At 43.0% G+C, this 18,281-nt stretch overlaps 1 protein-coding gene and 1 long non-coding RNA gene across 14 annotated transcripts in view; both read left to right on the forward strand.

Moving 5' to 3' along the window:
• Anks1b (ankyrin repeat and sterile alpha motif domain containing 1B) overlaps window positions 1-18,281 on the forward strand; it is a 1,025,752-nt gene that overhangs the window by 658,574 nt on the left and 348,897 nt on the right. The window lies entirely within an intron of this gene.
• LOC143269415 (uncharacterized) lies at window positions 24-3,647 on the forward strand. Its single transcript, XR_013045827.1, has 2 exons — window positions 24-270; window positions 3,368-3,647. It is a non-coding gene; the product is annotated as an uncharacterized LOC143269415 (long non-coding RNA).

Genomic DNA, 18,281 nt, shown 5'->3' on the forward strand with positions numbered 1-18,281 from the left:
TGAAGGAAGTGATGTCATAGATTCATTCAGGAAAAAAACAGCAGACCACTGTGAGTGTGATTGTGAGCAAGGAACATGATTTCTGTAGCAACCCCTTGAATCAAGGGAAGAGAAAGAGAGATGGAAAGTTACTGTGATGAACATTACTGTGGCCTGGCACAAATAGAAGAGGATTCTGTAAAGCCCTGTGGAGAGATTAGCTGGAGGCTTGGGATGGTTCTGTGTGATGAAAGAGCAAGCAAGCACTGAGGGCCGCTCCGAAGCCATGGAGTAGGTACATGGTAGCAGGACATCACGTATGAACCATGGGCTTAGGTACATGGTAGCAGGACATCACATATGAACCGTGGGCTTAGGTACATGGTAGCGGGACATCACATATGAACCATGGGCTTAGGTACATGGTAGCAGGACATCACATATGAACCATGGGCTTAGGTACATGGTAGCAGGACATCACATATGAACTGTGGGCTTAGGTACATGGTAACGGGACATCACTTATGAACCATGGGCTTAGGTACATGGTAACAGGACATCACATATGAACTGTGGGCTTAGGTACATGGTAACGAGATATCACATATGAACCATGGGCTTAGGTACATGGTAACAGGACATCACATATGTACCATGGGCTTAGGTACATGGTAGCAAGGAGTCAGGTATGAATCAAGGACTTAGGCACATGGTAGCAAGGCATCATGTAAGAATCATGGACTTAGGCACATGGTAGCAGGGTATCACATATGAATCATGGGCTTAGGCAGCACAATACATGCTTAGAGATGTGCAAAACTGAAAATGATTCAGAAAGAAAACATACAACTACTCACATTTCTAGGTGAATTGTGAGTGGTATTTCTAGCTTTGAACCCCATTTGAAACACCATCCCTCCACTAAAGTGTTTTTTAAAATCTATTCTTACACATTATGAGCATCTGCTTCATGTACTGTATTTTCCATGATCTTCACTCATAGCTTTTTTGAAGTCAATATATTAATAACTCCATGAGCTCAAAAAAATAGGCCCATCACAAACCCAGGTCCATTATCATCTTTTTTGCTTTCCATGTAAATTTATTATTATTATTATTATTATTATTATTATTATTATTATTTTATTAAGCTCTGAGTGCCCCCACCATGTTTTTACCACTATACTCTTCCACGGCCCACCCTTTAAAGTGAGATCATTCACTCCCAGTGTTCTGCTTAACACCATCAGCTCCTGTATAGACAGAATTCTCCATCACTCTTTATAAGTCTTCCTCTTTCTTCCTATGTCAACTTTCCAACCCATGCAATTTCTACTTGCTAATATACTTCCCCCCTGTACTCTCTCCCTTCTTGAGGGCTTCTCGCCTGGCTGCCTTCTCCCCAGCCCCCAAACCCAAGGTGCTTCCTGCCTCCTACTTCGGAAGCCTCCGGAGAGGCCCACATTCCTCCTCCTCCTCCTCCCAGCCCCAATGCTAGTTGCAGCTCAGCATCTTTGCTTCCCACCAACATTTTCTGTTGCTATGGAAACTGAGCGGCAGTGCTGGAAGGGGGGGGGAAGTCTTGAAGTGCAGTCACTGCTGGTCTGGGTGTAGGAGGAGATGGGTAGGCAGCTGGGGTAGGGGGAGAAGGAGGAAGAGAGGGGAGCCTAGAAGACTCAAGATCAGACACCAACAATACTGCTGGAGAGAAAGAGGTCTCTCTCTCTCTCTCTCTCTCTCTCTCTCTCTCTCTCTCTCTCTCTCTCTCTCTCTCTCTCTCTCTCTCTGCCTCTCAGCTCAAGAGAGACAGGGGGAGAGCAGCCCAGAGCTGGCTTAGCAGCTGCAGCTCTCGGATGGCTGAACAGAAGGAGGCTGAGTAGGCGGCCCCTGTGGTGATGGAGCCTGGTTCCCAGGCTGCTTGTAATCTGTCCTTAATTTGCCACTGAGGAAGTTAACTTTATGTAGCTAAGAAAAAGGAAGGCTCAAGGGAGCCGCCATCACAGAAAATAAATATGTTCCCATTACCAATGAAGTAACAGGATAATTTACAGTCTCAGAAGATGAGGAGTCGGGGAGAAATGGCCTGTGTCTAATGAAAAGTTGAAGCTAAAGACGATGATAAAAGCTTTACAGGAATGTGAGAATCAAAAGGGGCAAGAAAGGGTAGAGCACTTTGACTGGTAGATGATTCAGGCCACTCCTGAAAACTTAGTTTTGTTTAGCGAAAATGTCCAGGAGTCTCAGACTGTCATGTAACAGCAAAGAGAAAGACTTGAGGGTCTGCTGCGCAGTCATTGTGGAACCAGAGGGGCGAGATGGCTGAAGACTAGAACCAGACGTTACTATTAACAGTTACAACTGCAAGCAAAAACTTGCCTCAGCAGAAAGTCCAAAAGTTCAACTTAAGGGACTCATGAGACCCCGTGCGATGGAACCACCCATTCCAAACTAGTCTGCTGAACATTTATGGTGCGTTGGAGATGGCGTTAACTATGAGAGCACAGGGTGAAAGTGAAGATAACGAGCAGGGAATGGCCATTGGCATTGCATCAATCCTAGGCAGACAGAAGAGAGAGAGATCCACAGACAAAGCCTCACTAACAACAGAATTAAACGTTATCAGCACAGATGTACTTCAGATGCAGGAAGTGGCGCTGGCTTCGCTAACCGTGGGAGTCAGGCAGTATGTCACAGAAGCCGTCTCTGAGCCAGCCCTTTCAGGGTATGCTTAAAGAGTCCACTAAGTACAGAACTTCTAGGCAGAGAAAACCACATGCTCCAACAGACAGGGAGACCACGGTAGACTACTCAGAAAGCAGAGAGCCGTAGCTGCAGCTCTGTGTGCGACAACGAGATTGGGGGGGGGGGGGGCGGGACCGGAAGTGGAGTTAGGAGGATAATTTTGGACTGGCACCTCAAGTGCTCCCTTACGAGGTTGGAATCATTCTATATAAAACGCTGGGCGTGGCGGAACATGATGAGAAGAGTTTCAGACTGACAGTCTGGCTTTGGGGGATGGGTGGGAGTGGGGACCTATGAGCAGGGGGCCCTGTCTGTAATGTGAGAACACCGCTACCTGTGGCGGACAAGAGGGGGGGAGCAGGGCTGCAGCAGCGGCACAAAGATGCATAAAACATGGTAATGTTTGTCTGTGAGAGGAAGATAAAGGAGAGTATCCAAGACAGGTGAAACTCTCAGAGATGCGTTCAGCCTAAGCAAGGAAAAATTCCTTTTTACAAAAATATGCATGATGCCACCTAATCTGAATTCACTGCTATTTCTTCAAGAGCTCCAGAGGGGAGAAGAAATCAATTAAATTTTACTCTACCAGCCTCCCTACCAAATGGTCCCTAAATATAAAATGTATCATCTTCCATGTTTCATAAAGCAAAAATCGTATGTCAAGATGGAGTGCAGCAAGTCACTAAGGATTCTTCTTAAAGTTACTAAGCACTTGGCAAGCATCAGCGTGTATGGCGTCCACTTAAATACACCATGCTGTGGCAAATGGCAGGCGTCATCGAAGTGGACATTGGAATCCCACAATCAAGGACACAGGATGATTGTTTCGCTCTCAGATCCACCATAAATAAAATGTCAGAGTAAATAAGGAATCAGTCCATTATTCCTGGTTTATTTACATAATAAATATGGGACTAAATACTGGATGAGCTGTCATCTGGTTATTCGTGAGCACCAGCAATTTTAACCATCTTTCCATTTTTGATGTAATCGTCCCTTTAAAAATCTCAGTGTAATGTGGAACAGCTTTCTTTGCTGGGAGAGGAATGGCCAAGGGTACTGTCAAGTAGTGGAAAGCCAACGCCTTCCCTTGTTAGCCAGGTAGTGTCTTCTGCTCATCTCCGTATCCCACTTACGCAGAGTCATTTACAAACTTGACTCTGGTTTGTCTCTCCTGGGAGCAGACAGCGAGGTCGAGGACAGGCACGGGGGTAGGGGAAGCTGTCACTGGGGTTCTCCACCCCGGTTTGGATTCTGAACTTAAACATAACTCCAACATTACTTCCACAGCTGAGTCACTGCCCCGAAATCTCAGACCTGAGTCTCGGCCTACTCTTAAGATCCAGCCAAACCTAGTCAAGTGTGGTCTGTGGCTGCTCATCAGATCATCCCCACTGCTCACCAGTCCTGCTGTGGGTCCCCAGTTCTGTTAATTGGCGGGCCCTAGATCCTTCCCAGACCTCAGTCTTTCCCTACCCTGCACATGGCATAACATATAGAACATGCTACTTTTTTAAGCATTTTCCACTGGAAAAACTTTTTTTTCAAACGATATTATTTTGATCATGTTTTTCCCTTCCTCCATTTCCTCACAGATCCTTCCCACCTCCCTACCCACCCAACTTTATATCCAAAAAGCAGACAAAAACAAACAATGAAAGAAACAAACACAAAAACAAAATAAATAAGACCAGTAAAACAAAACAAAAAAATGCTCACCAAAGCAAAATAAGGCAAAACATTTTCAAAAATACCATTGGACTAGTTTTGTGTTGGCCAACTGCTCTTGGGCATTGGGCCTGCCTCAAGGTATAGTCAATATACACAGTGAAACTCCACTGGAGAAAACCTACGTGCCATTCACCAGCAGCCATCAATTGCAGATAGCTTCTTGGTTAGGAGTAGGAGCCTGTGTCCACTTCCCCTCTCAGTGCTAGTAACCCATATGTTTTTAACCTGTACATGTGCAGGCTACTGTAGTCTCTAGGAATTTATATAACACATTGCTTTTTAGGCAAAGTTTTAACCGATGATTTGCTTTAGGCTAAATGACTATTGCCTGCCACCTATTGACAGACTTGGGACCTTCTGTCTGGAACAGCGAGGACAGCCTGACCCAGAGACCCTGGGCTGTGTAGAAGGGGACATGATCTCCATGCACCCTTGAGTATTTCTTTATCTGGAAGTAAGTGCTTCCTGTTGAAGCACCCACTTTAACTGTGGCCCACTTTTGTTCTTTGCTACTTGGACACTGATGTGACCTCAGAGTACACTTCCTTCCATCATTATTGCATTTCTACCAGTTCCTCAGCCCTTGTTCCATCCCAGTAGGAGGGAGGCCCACTTTCCTGGCCCTGAAATGGTCCCATCTGTCTCATCCTGCTGCACCAGCTGATCGTGCCCAGAAGAATTGGACATGGAATGTTCTACTCTTTAGCTGTCACCGTGCTCTGAGCCAGAGTGGCCCTGTTCCCTGGGACAGTCTATTTTTGATGTTTCAATGACCTCTCCTTGCATCTATCCAGACGTGCCCCCATCAAATTCTGCTTCCCTTAGGCCTCAGAACCTAGCTTGTTTCCTTGGATCCTGTCTCTATACTCTCCTTCACTCCACAGTTGCAGGATTGGATTACTTCCACCCAAGAGACTGGACAACTTCTCATAATGCCAGACCATGAGCTGGTGCTGAATGGCTGAGAACCAGGTCAGAAAATCAAGTGTTGAGGATTTATTTCAACCAATTTGAGAGGAATGTACAGATGAGCAAGTCAGTTCCTGTTTATTGACTGGAATTCCTGGAACCATTCAAACAGGTTCAGATCCGCTGTCACTGGGGCTGAGGTCTCCACCTCAATTCTCCATGTGCATAACAGCATCCCAACAGGAAGTAATGAGTGCTCAGACGAAGGCTTCCTTCTGCACTGCTGACAGTCTGACTCAGAGTCTTAGGTAACTCATTCATGGTCTGTGTCCTAATTTCACCAACCATGAAACCAAAACAGACACTAATGATGCTGTGTCTTCCCATGGCCAGCCACATGCTATTTATAGAATATTAGAGTTTGAAGTAGGCATTTGCAGAATCCATTGCAGTATGTAGATTCTAATTAGTCCCAAGAGACAGGAAAGTATTATGCACATTGGCTAGATGAAGAAACTGATACATAGAAATGATGTGACTAGCCTATGGTCATTCAACCAGCTGGTTAAAGGACTGGGGGAATTTCTATATAAGTGCTGCTCATTTTCAGTTTTCAACATATGGTTCACTCATAGAATCTTTTATGATACATTTTATAGTGTCTTTTCAAATAAGGTGTCTTCCATCCCTATCTCAGCCAAAGATGATTCCATCTTATAAAAGGAAATATGATCTGTCAAGGGGAAAATAGAAAATATGGTAAAAAGTAAAGTCCCCACAATCCACCTGGTGAGAGAAGCCCAGAATAGACTAGGAGACCTGCAAGGCACCCACCGCTCTGCAAGGTTCTGTCAGGTCCACACGGTTTCTAGACACAAAGAACACAAGCCAAACTCTCCAAGATTCTGTGGATCTTTGTGCTGCCAAATTTCTAAGACATTCATTGATTTGGTGCTAACAATGGTTGCTGTCACAGAGGGAAATGGTTCTGTGCTGGAAGTAGCCCTTTCAGACTGAGGTCTTGTACTGGAAGGGAACACCATAGTTCTCTGAGTCTCCACTGAATAGAGCATCACACACTCTGCTTCCCCAGTTCTAAGGTTTTCTTCCCTGGAAACGAGGAGCTCCTTGGCTTCTCCTTTCTCAAACACTGAGAAATGACGACAGCCTGTTTGGGTCATTGTTACCATCTCAGAATGTGGAAATACAGGGATCATGGGTGGCAGGTTTAAAAAAGAATCTGACATGTGACCAAAGTACCTGACAATGGCATTGTGTGAGAGTCCAGCTGCCTTTTCATCTCAATGAGCATCTCCTACATGCATCCCCTCCTTTCCATATCTGCCACATTCAGCACCCCAATCTCAATGTGATATTTCACAGGCAAATTATTCAGCCTACTGAGGTGGGAGTTTGCCTGTGGGCTTGCTAAGGGTGCTTGGAGAACTGATATATCCTTCAACAAAAAGCTGAACTTCTACCTCATGAAATAACTTCTTACAGGCCATGCCAAGTATATGGATTCTATGCTTTAGCCACCCCCAAAGGTTAGATTTAAAAAACAACTCAAAGTTTCCACCATGACTCAAGCCTTGATAAATACTCTATTATTTTTCAAAATGCTATTTGGAACTACTAATACACATTCAGCTATCATCCCCCTACGTTTGTTAACATTTTGTATAGACCAAACTCAGGCAGATTGTTAGCTTTTGAGAAGGAAATTTGAACAGCATATAGACTAACCTCCTTGCTTTTATAGATAAAGCTATCAAGGCAAGAGCATTTGAGACTTTCCAAAACATCCAGAGTTACCCCAGGCTCCTCTTAGAAATAAGTGGGGTGAAATAAATTCTAAAAGCTAAAGAGAACAGGAATAGAAGATCTCAAGCCCCGTGAATCTTTATTATTTGTGTTCTTTCTGCTTTTCCTGGTCTTCTCAACATCCACAGGGATGTTGTAAGGGTGCCATCAAACTCATCATCTCAGCAGGACTGAACTTTCCAGCCCATCCAGACTTGAAAGGGGCTTCGTGGTTGCAACTTGATTGCCTCACCTGCCGTCCGGTTTTGTTACACTCTTAGAACCAACTGTGCCTCACCTACTGTCTGGAGGGGTGTGTTTTCATCCCTCCAGGGTGGGAGCACCTGACTGGGAAACTTAAAACAAGCTACATACCTGATACTGTGTAGCTCCTTCCCTGGAGGAGACTCCCTGGAAGGAGATGCCTAGATCCCCAGTGTTCTCATCTCCTGAAGCCCTTGGGTTAGTCAAGGTGTTTTGGGTTTTTTTTCTTTTTTTGTTTGTTTGTTTGTTTTTGTTTGTTTTGTTTTTCGAGACAGGGTTTCTCTGTGTAGCTTTCTCCTTTCCTGGAACTCACTTGGTAGCCCAGGCTGGCCTCGAACTCACAGAGATCTGCCTGGTTCTGGCTCCCGAGTGCTGGGATTAAAGGTGTGCACCACCATCACTTGGCTGTCAAGGTGTTTTTGTAAGATACATAGGGAATAGGCCCACTGTGAACTGCGATTCTATGTTCAGGTTAGTTTTCATGGAGTTTCTCCAATTACTTTATGGGAAAATAAGGAAATTAATACCAAGAACTCTGTGCCTTCCTGCCGCTTCCTCCTCCTTCTCTTTAATTTTCTTATGTGGCATCAATAAGTATCCTAGCATCATACTGATTTTATCTTATTTTCCTGTGTTTGTAACGTCATACAAAAAGCATACCTAGAATTTTATCTTCGCTGGCAGGAACGTATGGCACCTTTTAACTCTCAGAAAGCATCAGGTATTTGCAATACCTTTTTTTTTGAGAGAGAGAGAGAGAGAGAGAGAGAGAGAGAGAGAGAGAGAGAGAGAGAGAGAGAGAGAGAGAGAGAGAGAAGAAAAAGCCTTAGGGCTGTGTGTGTAGCTCAGTGGTAACATTTTTGCCTAACCTTCAAAGTGTCCTATGTTCAGTTCCCAGAACCACGAGAGACGAAAAGAGTCAGGGGGTGGGGGGAGATAATTTCAAAATGAGGAAGAAGAGGAGGGGAGGAGAGAGAAGAAAAGGAGGAGGAAGAGGGAAGGTTGTGGATTTTTGTCTGTCTGTGTGGTTAGAAACTTGTTTCTCTGGGATACTGAGCTGGGGAGGCCTGCTGTTTCTCCCTGACCCTCACTCTTCTTAGTCTCAATCTACTTGGACCGTCACCAAGTCTTACTGATTTTGCCACTTAAATATCTCGCAGATCCCCTGTCATGGCTTTATTTGTGCAGGCCATGGTGTTGTTTCATGCTCAGGACTCTCGCCTGATTCACTCTGATCAGTACTACAACCCAAAGCTATTGATGCATTATGGGAAAGAAAGTCTCGGATCTCTTGCTTATAATGACATGGTGGCCTAAGATGCAGTGTGCCAGAGTGAAACAAGCCCTGGGTATGTTTCTCTGGCATCGTCACTCCATACATTGAATGTACATTATTTAAGAAAATTCTTACTTCTCCCTCTCTAGAAAGGAACCTCTTGTTAATAGGAACATGTTTTATTCACTCCTCTGTACCTGGTACTTAGTTATAGATGAGGCACATTATAGGTATTCATTTAACTTTGTAGAATGGATGATTGAAATCCCAGCCATGTACCCCTTGGCCTACCTAAAGCCTACACAATTTCTCTCTGTCTCTCTGTCTCTCTCTGTCTCTCTCTATCTCTCTCTCTCTCTTTCTTCCTCCCTCTACCTCACCTACACTATCTGTTTTCCCTTCTCCATGGATTATCTCCATCAATATGCAAGCATATTACACATACCACAATAACTTCTAACCTGTATTTTAAAAACACTAGTTAACCCGTGTCGCCCCCAAGTTATCGCCCATCCTCAACTCCTCATAATAGCAAAACCACTCCAGAGCTCTAGAGGCAGTCTTCTTTTCTGCCTCTAACAGAAGACGTTTTCTCCTTCTCACTCTGCCAAGACTGGCCTACACACAGTCACCACGAGGTTCTTGTGGCCAAATCCAATTGTCAGCAGGATTTGACTTGAATCATGAGTGCCTTCCCCTTGAACTGGCTCTCTTTCAGCATGGTGGTTTCTCTTGATTCTCTATCTTTCTGGTCATTACTCAGTCTTCCTTATTGGGTGTTCCTCCTCCAGTAAGACTGAGCGTTCCTCCACCATTTGGTTGCACTAAGGCTTACTCCTTGGTCTTCTTTTCTATACACACCTTTACTTGCTAGGTGACCTCATTCAGCCCCGTGTCCCTGTGTTCCATACTTACCTAATGACTTTCACAGTTATACCCTTAGTTCAGACCTCCCTCTGAACTCTGGAGTCTGTAAAAGTGTTTCACTGTAATATCCAGATGCCTTCTGGATATGCCCACTTAGAGGTATCATAGAAATTTCAAGATTAACATATCTAGAACTTCATCCTAGGTTCTATATAACACACACACACACACACACTCATACACACACACTCACACATACACACACTCATACACACCCACATACATACACATGCACAATTATACATGCTTTTGTTTCTCAGTCTTCTGGTAGGGCACTATCTTCATTTTTCTAGTGCTCAAAAGAAGAAGCTCAGTCACCTTTGAATTCCTTCTTTAATATTCCACATGTATTCCATCAGCAGACTCTACTGACTGTCTCTAAAAATATCCAGAGACTCATGATTTCTCAATACTTGCCACCTGTACTGAGTGATCATTGCCTCAACCCTGAATGTCTATAGTGGCCTCCTGACTGGTCCCTCCTCCTTCTTGGCCCTAAAGGTCCCAAAGGCAAAGTGATTTTTCTGAATTGTAGGCATTCTCATATTACTCCTCTGCTCAGAAACTTAGTTTCCCATCTCACTAAGAATAAAATCTAAACTCCTCTTAATGGCATGTGAGACCCTTCACGAAGAGGCCTTATCTTCCTCTCTAATTTCATCACACAGCGTTCTTACCTTGAGGGCTGCACTCCAGGCATTCCATCCTCTTCATGTCTAGGTCCAGTGAGAACCCGCCCAGCACACCTGCAGCACTGGTTGAAATACTATTTCACAGAATAAATCTTCAGATGTCTCCACATCACGAAATTTCTCACACCCTAGTGCCATGCCTACCTCCCTTCCTATATACCTGCTGGTGAATTTACTTGTCACTTATTTAGTGGCTGACACCCCACCCCCACTACCTCTCACACTGGGTTGGAGGCATCCCTAAAATTTTCAATTTTGTCATTATTTTTGGTTTGGCTGGTATTTGGAGTTTTGCAGGCTTGAGGTTTTATTTTGTTTTGATTCAACTTAAGTTCTGGGGTTTGTGTTTTATAACTTCATCTCTCACATATAGACTAGTACCTGGATAACTGTTGGCATTCGGTAATTATTTTTGAATGAGTGAACAAGCTGTCTTGGAAGAGGATCCATGGAGAGAATTTTGTCACTAATATCTACTTTTGAATCTCCTACCCTGGCTTTATTAGTACCACACTTTAAACAATTGAGCTAGAAGGCTCAAGACAAGATAATAATAATTCTCAGTGAAGGATCTGAGACTGGAGTGCCAAGGCTGCCGAGAGGGCTGCTGGTTGTTATGGCAACTCTTCAAATCAAGCAAGTTGGCAGGCAACATGCACTTATAACAACATGTTTATGGAGCCTCCTAAACATTCTTCTAAATTGATTATACATACATTTTGTCTGTTGTCTTCTATTAGGAGTTACTTACCAAGCATGCACAGTAAGCTGAGGTACCTTGCAACAGTCCCTAGAAAAGGGTTTTGCTAGTTCTTCTAAATGCACGCATGTCTGCCTTATCCAACTTAAAGTTGAACAGGAGTTGAGGCGTAACTTGCCGATTAAAAATTCTACAAGATTTCATGTCAAAATGAAAAAGTGGTTCCAGACAGAGTTGTGGCAAACTAAGCAAACCAAATAACTTCCAAAAAAAAACATGTGTATGCTTCTTAGGGGATTCTCCCATCATCCCTGGATTATTTTCTCTGAAGTCTTCTTTTCAACCTATTATCAATAAATATTTCATGGAGACCTCAAATATGGAATGGGCCTCCATGTATAATAATATGCCTGTTCCTCTGCAGCTCAGATTTGCTAAGTATCATTTTGTGAGGAAGTCATAAAATCCCCCCATTTTGGTCTCAGGCTTAAGAAGACTAAATAATTTTCCTCAGTGTCAGGGAAGAGTGGGGATGACACCCGACACTCAGCTGTCTGAATCTAAACAACATATTTTTGCTATTTCACATAATTTTTAAAAATGCTATTTGAGAAATCACCCCAGTTAACTATGGAGCATGAAGAGCCTCGACTAGATAATTACTGAAATGTTGCTGTTATAAATGTCAAGAGGGCCAATGTCAAAGCTGCCCTTCCCACCACCACATCGGCTCAGCGGTGACTTCACAAAGCAATACCATGAAGTAAAACTCACCTGTCAGCTTTGCTGCCCAGTGAGCTGAACTCCCTCCATTGGTCAGCCTCTCCATCAAGGGAACAACAGGACAACTCTTTGCATTCACTTCTGTGACCCGCCCCCCTGTAGCAACCTGCTCAGTGAACAGCCGCTGTCTGTCCCATAGGATGGTTATTCTTAACTTACAACTGCCAAAATTGGTGGCATCACATGGTACTGAGTCTACCTCCACCAGGTTCTTAGTAAATAAACTGGGTCATGTCGTTCACCAGTGTTTTTCTCACAACACAACAATTTCCTCCTTTTCTACCTCATAGACAGAAAGGAAGATCTTTACAGAGAGGAGCACTCCATGGGAGCATCTTGACACAAATAGGCACAGAGTGTTTAAGCCCTCCAGGCCCTCCCTGCCCCTTATCTTGGATCATCATATTAACCTGTGAACTAACCTCTTCACACTCCCTCCTGGCTTCTTCTTATAAAGCAAAATTATAGTCTCATGAATCCTCTAACTCAAACCTCTATTATTCAGTGTGTACTGGTTTTTTAAAGTCTAAACCCTGGAATCACATTCAGGACCATCTGCAATGGAGAAACCTTAGTCAGCTTTGGTGTTGTTCCTTCAAAACTCTTCCAATCCCTTTGTCATGGTCCTTCCTTTTCCGTGACACATGCCTCATCAGTCCAGTGCTTCCTGACCCTCTCTCTCTAACTCGGGACACTTCAAGACCCAATAGCAACTGATTTCTTTCCTTTCATCCTCACCCATGTCTGGGCTAAGCCTGTGACTCCTCCCTGGATCTCTCTCAGCACCAGGCCCTTTATTCCATGTGGAGATGCCACAGACACCTTAAGCCAGCATCTATCTCAGATCTGCTCCCCTGCAGGTCCCTTTCAGAAGAATGTTGCTCTCTTTTTCAGTCATCCAAGCCAGAAATCTAAATGGCAGCTGTGTCTCCATCCTCTCCCCGGGCATCTTTACACCCTGCTTTGGTTTGTTCCTGACTTGATCAAATTCTTTTCATCGCCATGAGAATTTCAGTGAGATCAGGGAATATGTCACATTTGTCAATGACTCTCTAGACTTAAGATCAATGCCTTTGCATATAACAAATCATTGGGTTCTTTTTTTCTGACAAAGAGAAGTAAGTACATTGCTTAGCTATTGATTATAATCATTGATTTTAAAAAATAGTGGATCCAAACTATATAAATGAATGAGGTTATAGAAGAAGTTGTAGTTCTACATTTCAGAAAATCAGCTGAGAGAAAAACAACCCATTCAAATGCTGACCTTGACGCTCTGTTCCCTTGTGCCAGTTTCAACCTGTGAGTAGGCAGGCTAACAAAGGAGGTGATTGCATCTAAGTGTTAGCAGGTGGTAACTAACCTCAAAAGGTACTTTAGTAAGTTTAGCTTTACCTGCAGCAACAAAACAAAGGAATATGAATATGAGAAGCTTAGGAAAGATAAAGCAAAGTTCAGCTGTTTGATAGCATCAGTGTTTGGATGTTTAACTAAATTTCTAATGGCAACTGTACCAAATTAACACACACTAGCTGGCTTTAAATATACAGAGAGAGATGTAGCTCAGTGGTAGTGTATGACTAGTAAACATGGGGCTCTGGATTTGCTCCCCAGCACAAACACCCCATTCCCCCACCACAAAGCACTTTTCTCTTGGCCTGGCCCGTCCCTTTAATCCCAGCACTTGGGAGGCAGAGGCAGGCAGACCTCTGAGTTTGAGACCAGCCTGGTCTATAGAGCTAATTCCAGGACAGCCAAGGACATACACAGAAACCCTGTCTGGAAAAAGAAAAAAAAAAAAGACTATTCTCTCAAGTTTGTGGAGGCTAGAATTCTGAAGTCATCATCGGTGGGACAATAATAAAGGTGTTGGCAGAGCCTCATTCCCTGAGGAGGCTTTAAAAGAAAATAGGCACCTGGCTTCCTCTAGCATCTGGTAGCTGATTGGCAACCTTTGACTTGTGACAATTTCATTCCACTGTCTGTCTCTATAGTCACACTGCCTGCCCCACTGTCTGTCAAATCTCCCTTTGTCTCAATTTTATCAGATACAATGGTTTGCATATAGAGCCCATATAGATAATCCAGAATAATCTTCTCCTTCTCAAAATCCTTAATTTAAGCACATCTGCAGAGAACCCTCCTCTAAGTCAATTATTATTTGTAAATTCTGTTGATCTGGACCCGGTTCCTTGGGAACATTGCTCAGCCTGCTGCAGATACTGACTGCCCAGACATGGGCATGAAGTGGATATTGGTTGCTGCTACTGTCTTGTGACTATTCTTATTGATACCCTAAGACCGAAAGTTGCATCCAAAACCTCTACACACATGCTAGAGGATCCTAGGAAACTTGTTGCTCTTGACAGCCCTTGAGTCCTAATGGTAGACAAATGATTTCCAAGTCAAATGGTTTTTGAAAAGTGTCTGATCTTGAACTGTTAAAATTAGTTGCAATCATTTTTCACCGGGATATATGTCTCTGCCTATATATATATATATATATATACATATATATATATATATATATATAGGATGCCACAGCAAGCATGAAAAGATCAGAGGACAACCTGTGGGACTCATTCTCCCCTTCTATCATGTGGGTCCCAGGGATCCAACTCAGGTCATCAGGCTGGTAGCAAACATCTTCATCCACTGAGCCATCTTTCTAGCCTCTAGAATGCTTTCTTTGGAAACAGGGTCTCCTATAGTCCCGGCTGCCTTCAGATTTGCTCTGCAGCTAAAGAAGATCCTCCCACCTCCACTTCCAGATTACTGAAAGTACAGGTTTGTGCCATCATACTCGGTTCATGGACTTGAACCCAGGGCTTCATTCATGCTGGACAAGCACTCTACCAACGGAGCTATATCTCTCGCTGCCATCATTTTTGACAGCACATTCGTTTCCTTCTACCCTTCCTCGTGTGAACATACAGTTACTTTTAGAGTGAGTGAGAAGCGTGCACAGTATTTCATTCAAGCAGATGAATAGCAGTTTATCTGCAGTCTGGTGGGTGGGTGGGCTTGAGGTCTGGTGGGTGGGTGGGTGGGCTCACAGCATTGCAAAACATAATATTGAATTTTAACTTGCTAAATAAAATATTTTCTTTCCTGAAACCTCTTTATGCAAGTGAAAAGATTTGAGTTCACTACTGAGTTTAGCACCAGGCACTGTTCAGTCGAAGGTGCTACACAAAGCTATATAATAAAATGAAGTTCGCTTCATTAAAATGTTCTCACATGAGAGTGACCAACTCTACTTCTTCCTTGGCTACACCAATATACAGGGAGAAATATACAGGGAAATTTTCAGATGTTTTTGGTGTTATAAAGTCATCTATACTCTTGTTTTGTTTTTAAATTAATTGTTTTAGGTGTATGGTTATTTTGCTGGCATGTATGTCCGTGCCCCACTGATACAGGAGTTATAGGCAGTTATGAACCACCATGTGACCATGTGGCTGCTTGGAATTGAACCTGGATCTTGTGCTACAACAGCCAGCGCTCTTACCCAATTAGCTATCTCTCTAGCCCCAAAATAATAAAATTTTTATAATCTAAACCCAATTTATACTGTTATATTCATATTTTATAGGCTCTATATTATATAATAATTATTTTTACAGGTAGGGTTTTTTTTCTAGGGGCTCTTGAGATGCCCCAGTAGGTCAAAGTGCTTGCCACCAAGTCTGGTGACCTGAGTTCAGTCCCTAGAACCTACATGATAGAAGGAGAGAACTGAGTCACACAGGTTACCCTCTGGCTTCCACATGTCCTCTGTGGAACTTGTGTACACACACACACACTCACACACACACACACGTATACACATATACACACACTCACACACACACATACACACATATACACACATATACACACTAAATAAATATAAGCAAAATTTTAGCTTTTTCAAGATTTCAGGGTTTTTTTCCTTTGAGTTCCAATAGATATCAACTCAGAATTTTAGATTTTTCTCTACAAACAATATATTTCTACCAAAATGTTTTTTACTTAGAAACACTGTGTATCCAGATGTTTATTTTGAGAGCTGAGAATGTGGCTAATTTGCCTAGCATTTGGAGTCCTGGGCTCAATTCCCAAAATCTCGAAGATAAAACCAAGATGTTTACTTTTTAAAAACCTAATTTATAAAAGAATAAATGTTAAAATAATGACAATTAAAAAAAACAAGAAAGCCAAATGTCATGGATGTCCTAGTTGGCTTTAGTTGTCAGCTTGACACTGCCTAAACTTATCTGAGAAAAAGGCAACAATTGAGGAGTTGACTGGATCAGACTGGCCTGTAGGCTTAGGAGGGGAGTGTCTTAATTATTAATTAGTACAGGAGGGTCCAGCCCACTGTGGGTGGCACCATCCCTAGCCAAGTAGCCCTGGGCTTTCTACAAAAGCAACTGCTGTATCTACCTCATGGGAATGTGTGGGTTTCCATTTAACAAGTGACAGTGGTTGGTGGTGTGTGTCTAGGATGTACCAGGTACTGTGCCAGGAACTGGGATTTATAGTTACTAAGAATGAAAGTCATGATTCCTGCTTTCAAGGAGCTTATAATGGGAAAATGAATACAACCAGTACTCAGTGACAAACAAGACTCACACTCTAACTGGAGGGAAGGGAAAGGAGCATCTGTCTGTGTACACGGTGTCAGGGAAGCCACAGAGGAGGGGTTTATGGTAGGGGCGTGGAGAATCCGAGGCACCACCACATGTAAAGACTGGTGTTTTCAAAGTGGTAAATGCCGTTGATCACAGATATACTTAAATTCTTTGAACTCTGACTTTTCAGCATCTACCTTACACACCTCAGAACATTTTCCTCATATCTGTCAATTCTCTGCATGGGAATAAATAATTGGAGTTCATCAGCATTGAAGAGTTGGTCTGCTGCCTTCCACAAGCACATTGTAGGAGCCTCTGTTTCCTCTTTAGTAAAATAGGGATAACCGTGCCTATCAACTAATAGCAACTGAAGTAGTTACAGTACCTGAAAACACTTTACAAATTGTAGAGTACCATATAACTCAAGATAACATCCAAAGGAAAAAGCACTAACCTTGGTGAACATGCTTTTATTAGCAGTCTAGGTCTATAATTGCACTGTATTTCCAGCAACCCATCAAATGCTAATAAATCCTGCATGCATAACTGGAACCTATTGTCAAAATTATCCTCCACTGTGATGATCTGATGCTGTTGACACAAGGCCCACGAGATCATATTACTGCCACCATGGTCCTGTTGTCATGGTAACCAGAGCAGGCTGGCAAGAAAGTTCTCTGACAGTTGAATTGGAAAGAAGAAAACTCAGCCCACTTCCTGCCTTAAATGAATTACAAGTACATGTAAAGAAAGAAAAGAAAATTGCTAACCCTTAATCAACTGCTTTTATTTTTTCCTACTTGTAAGGACTGCAGAGAAAGCAGGGGGCCCCTCTTTCCCACACATCGGGTAGCAACACCTTTATGAGGTTTGAAGGTGGCATCTCAGTATCGGCTATAGGGAAAAAAAAAAACCTTAAAATACACATGATCTTATATAATAGTCTTCTCTTCCAGGCTTGTGTGGTATTAAGCAGTAGCTGACTCAAACCTCTTTCATGTCTGCTGGATTCAGAACCAAAATAGGAAGGTATGAGTCCAGTAACAGAAGCACCCTTCAAGCCTGAGAAGCACAAATGATCTCTTAAATATAGACCTTTCCTATTATACAAGCTGAATAGTGACAACCTGGGAAATAAATTTTGACCTGAGAGATAGTTCACCTTTTCAGGATTTTTAATATAATTGATAAATTTGAATCAGTCAGTCTTGTGTAGGCAGAAACAGCATTCCACCTCTCTATAGTCTGGTGGTCATTTTATAATCCAGTGCTGACCAGGGGGGAAAAATTTGAGTTCTGGCTCATGCCATGTGCTGAAGACACCAGGTGATTGTAAGATCATGGCCTTTGTCCTGCTTGTCTTCTGTGGGTCACAGACCCGCAAGCTAGAGAGCTTCCCTGCAGAGTCCCGAGGACAATGATGAGTGGTGACTCCTGCAGATTGCTCATGGGGCAAAAAGGAGGGACATCTTCATTGGAATGCAGGGCAGACAATGCCACCTGGGCAGTAAGGTGCCTCAGTCCAGTCGGGAAAGAAGCCTACAGAGTCATCAGAGCACTGAAGGAATGGTGAATTTAATTGTTCTCATCAGTGTCCCTCTCCTTGAAATACTCAAACTGCAGAAAGTCACTGAGAAATCATAGTAATAGTTTATAGCCCAATCAGATCAAACCTAGCATTCTCATTGATGACAAAGGTCATATTTCAGAAAGAACATTCCATGCTCTTGTGTTTCTCAGAAATGCTTTTGTTTTTTAAAACTGAGGGATGGGGATGCTTCCTGCTTTATGTCAATATATAAAAACGAAGTGAATTGTCATCCTGAAAGAAATGAGCATTAAAGGGGTAAATGAAT

This window comes from Peromyscus maniculatus, chromosome 18, assembly GCF_049852395.1.
Source record: "Peromyscus maniculatus bairdii isolate BWxNUB_F1_BW_parent chromosome 18, HU_Pman_BW_mat_3.1, whole genome shotgun sequence".
Lineage (NCBI taxonomy): Eukaryota > Metazoa > Chordata > Mammalia > Rodentia > Cricetidae > Peromyscus > Peromyscus maniculatus.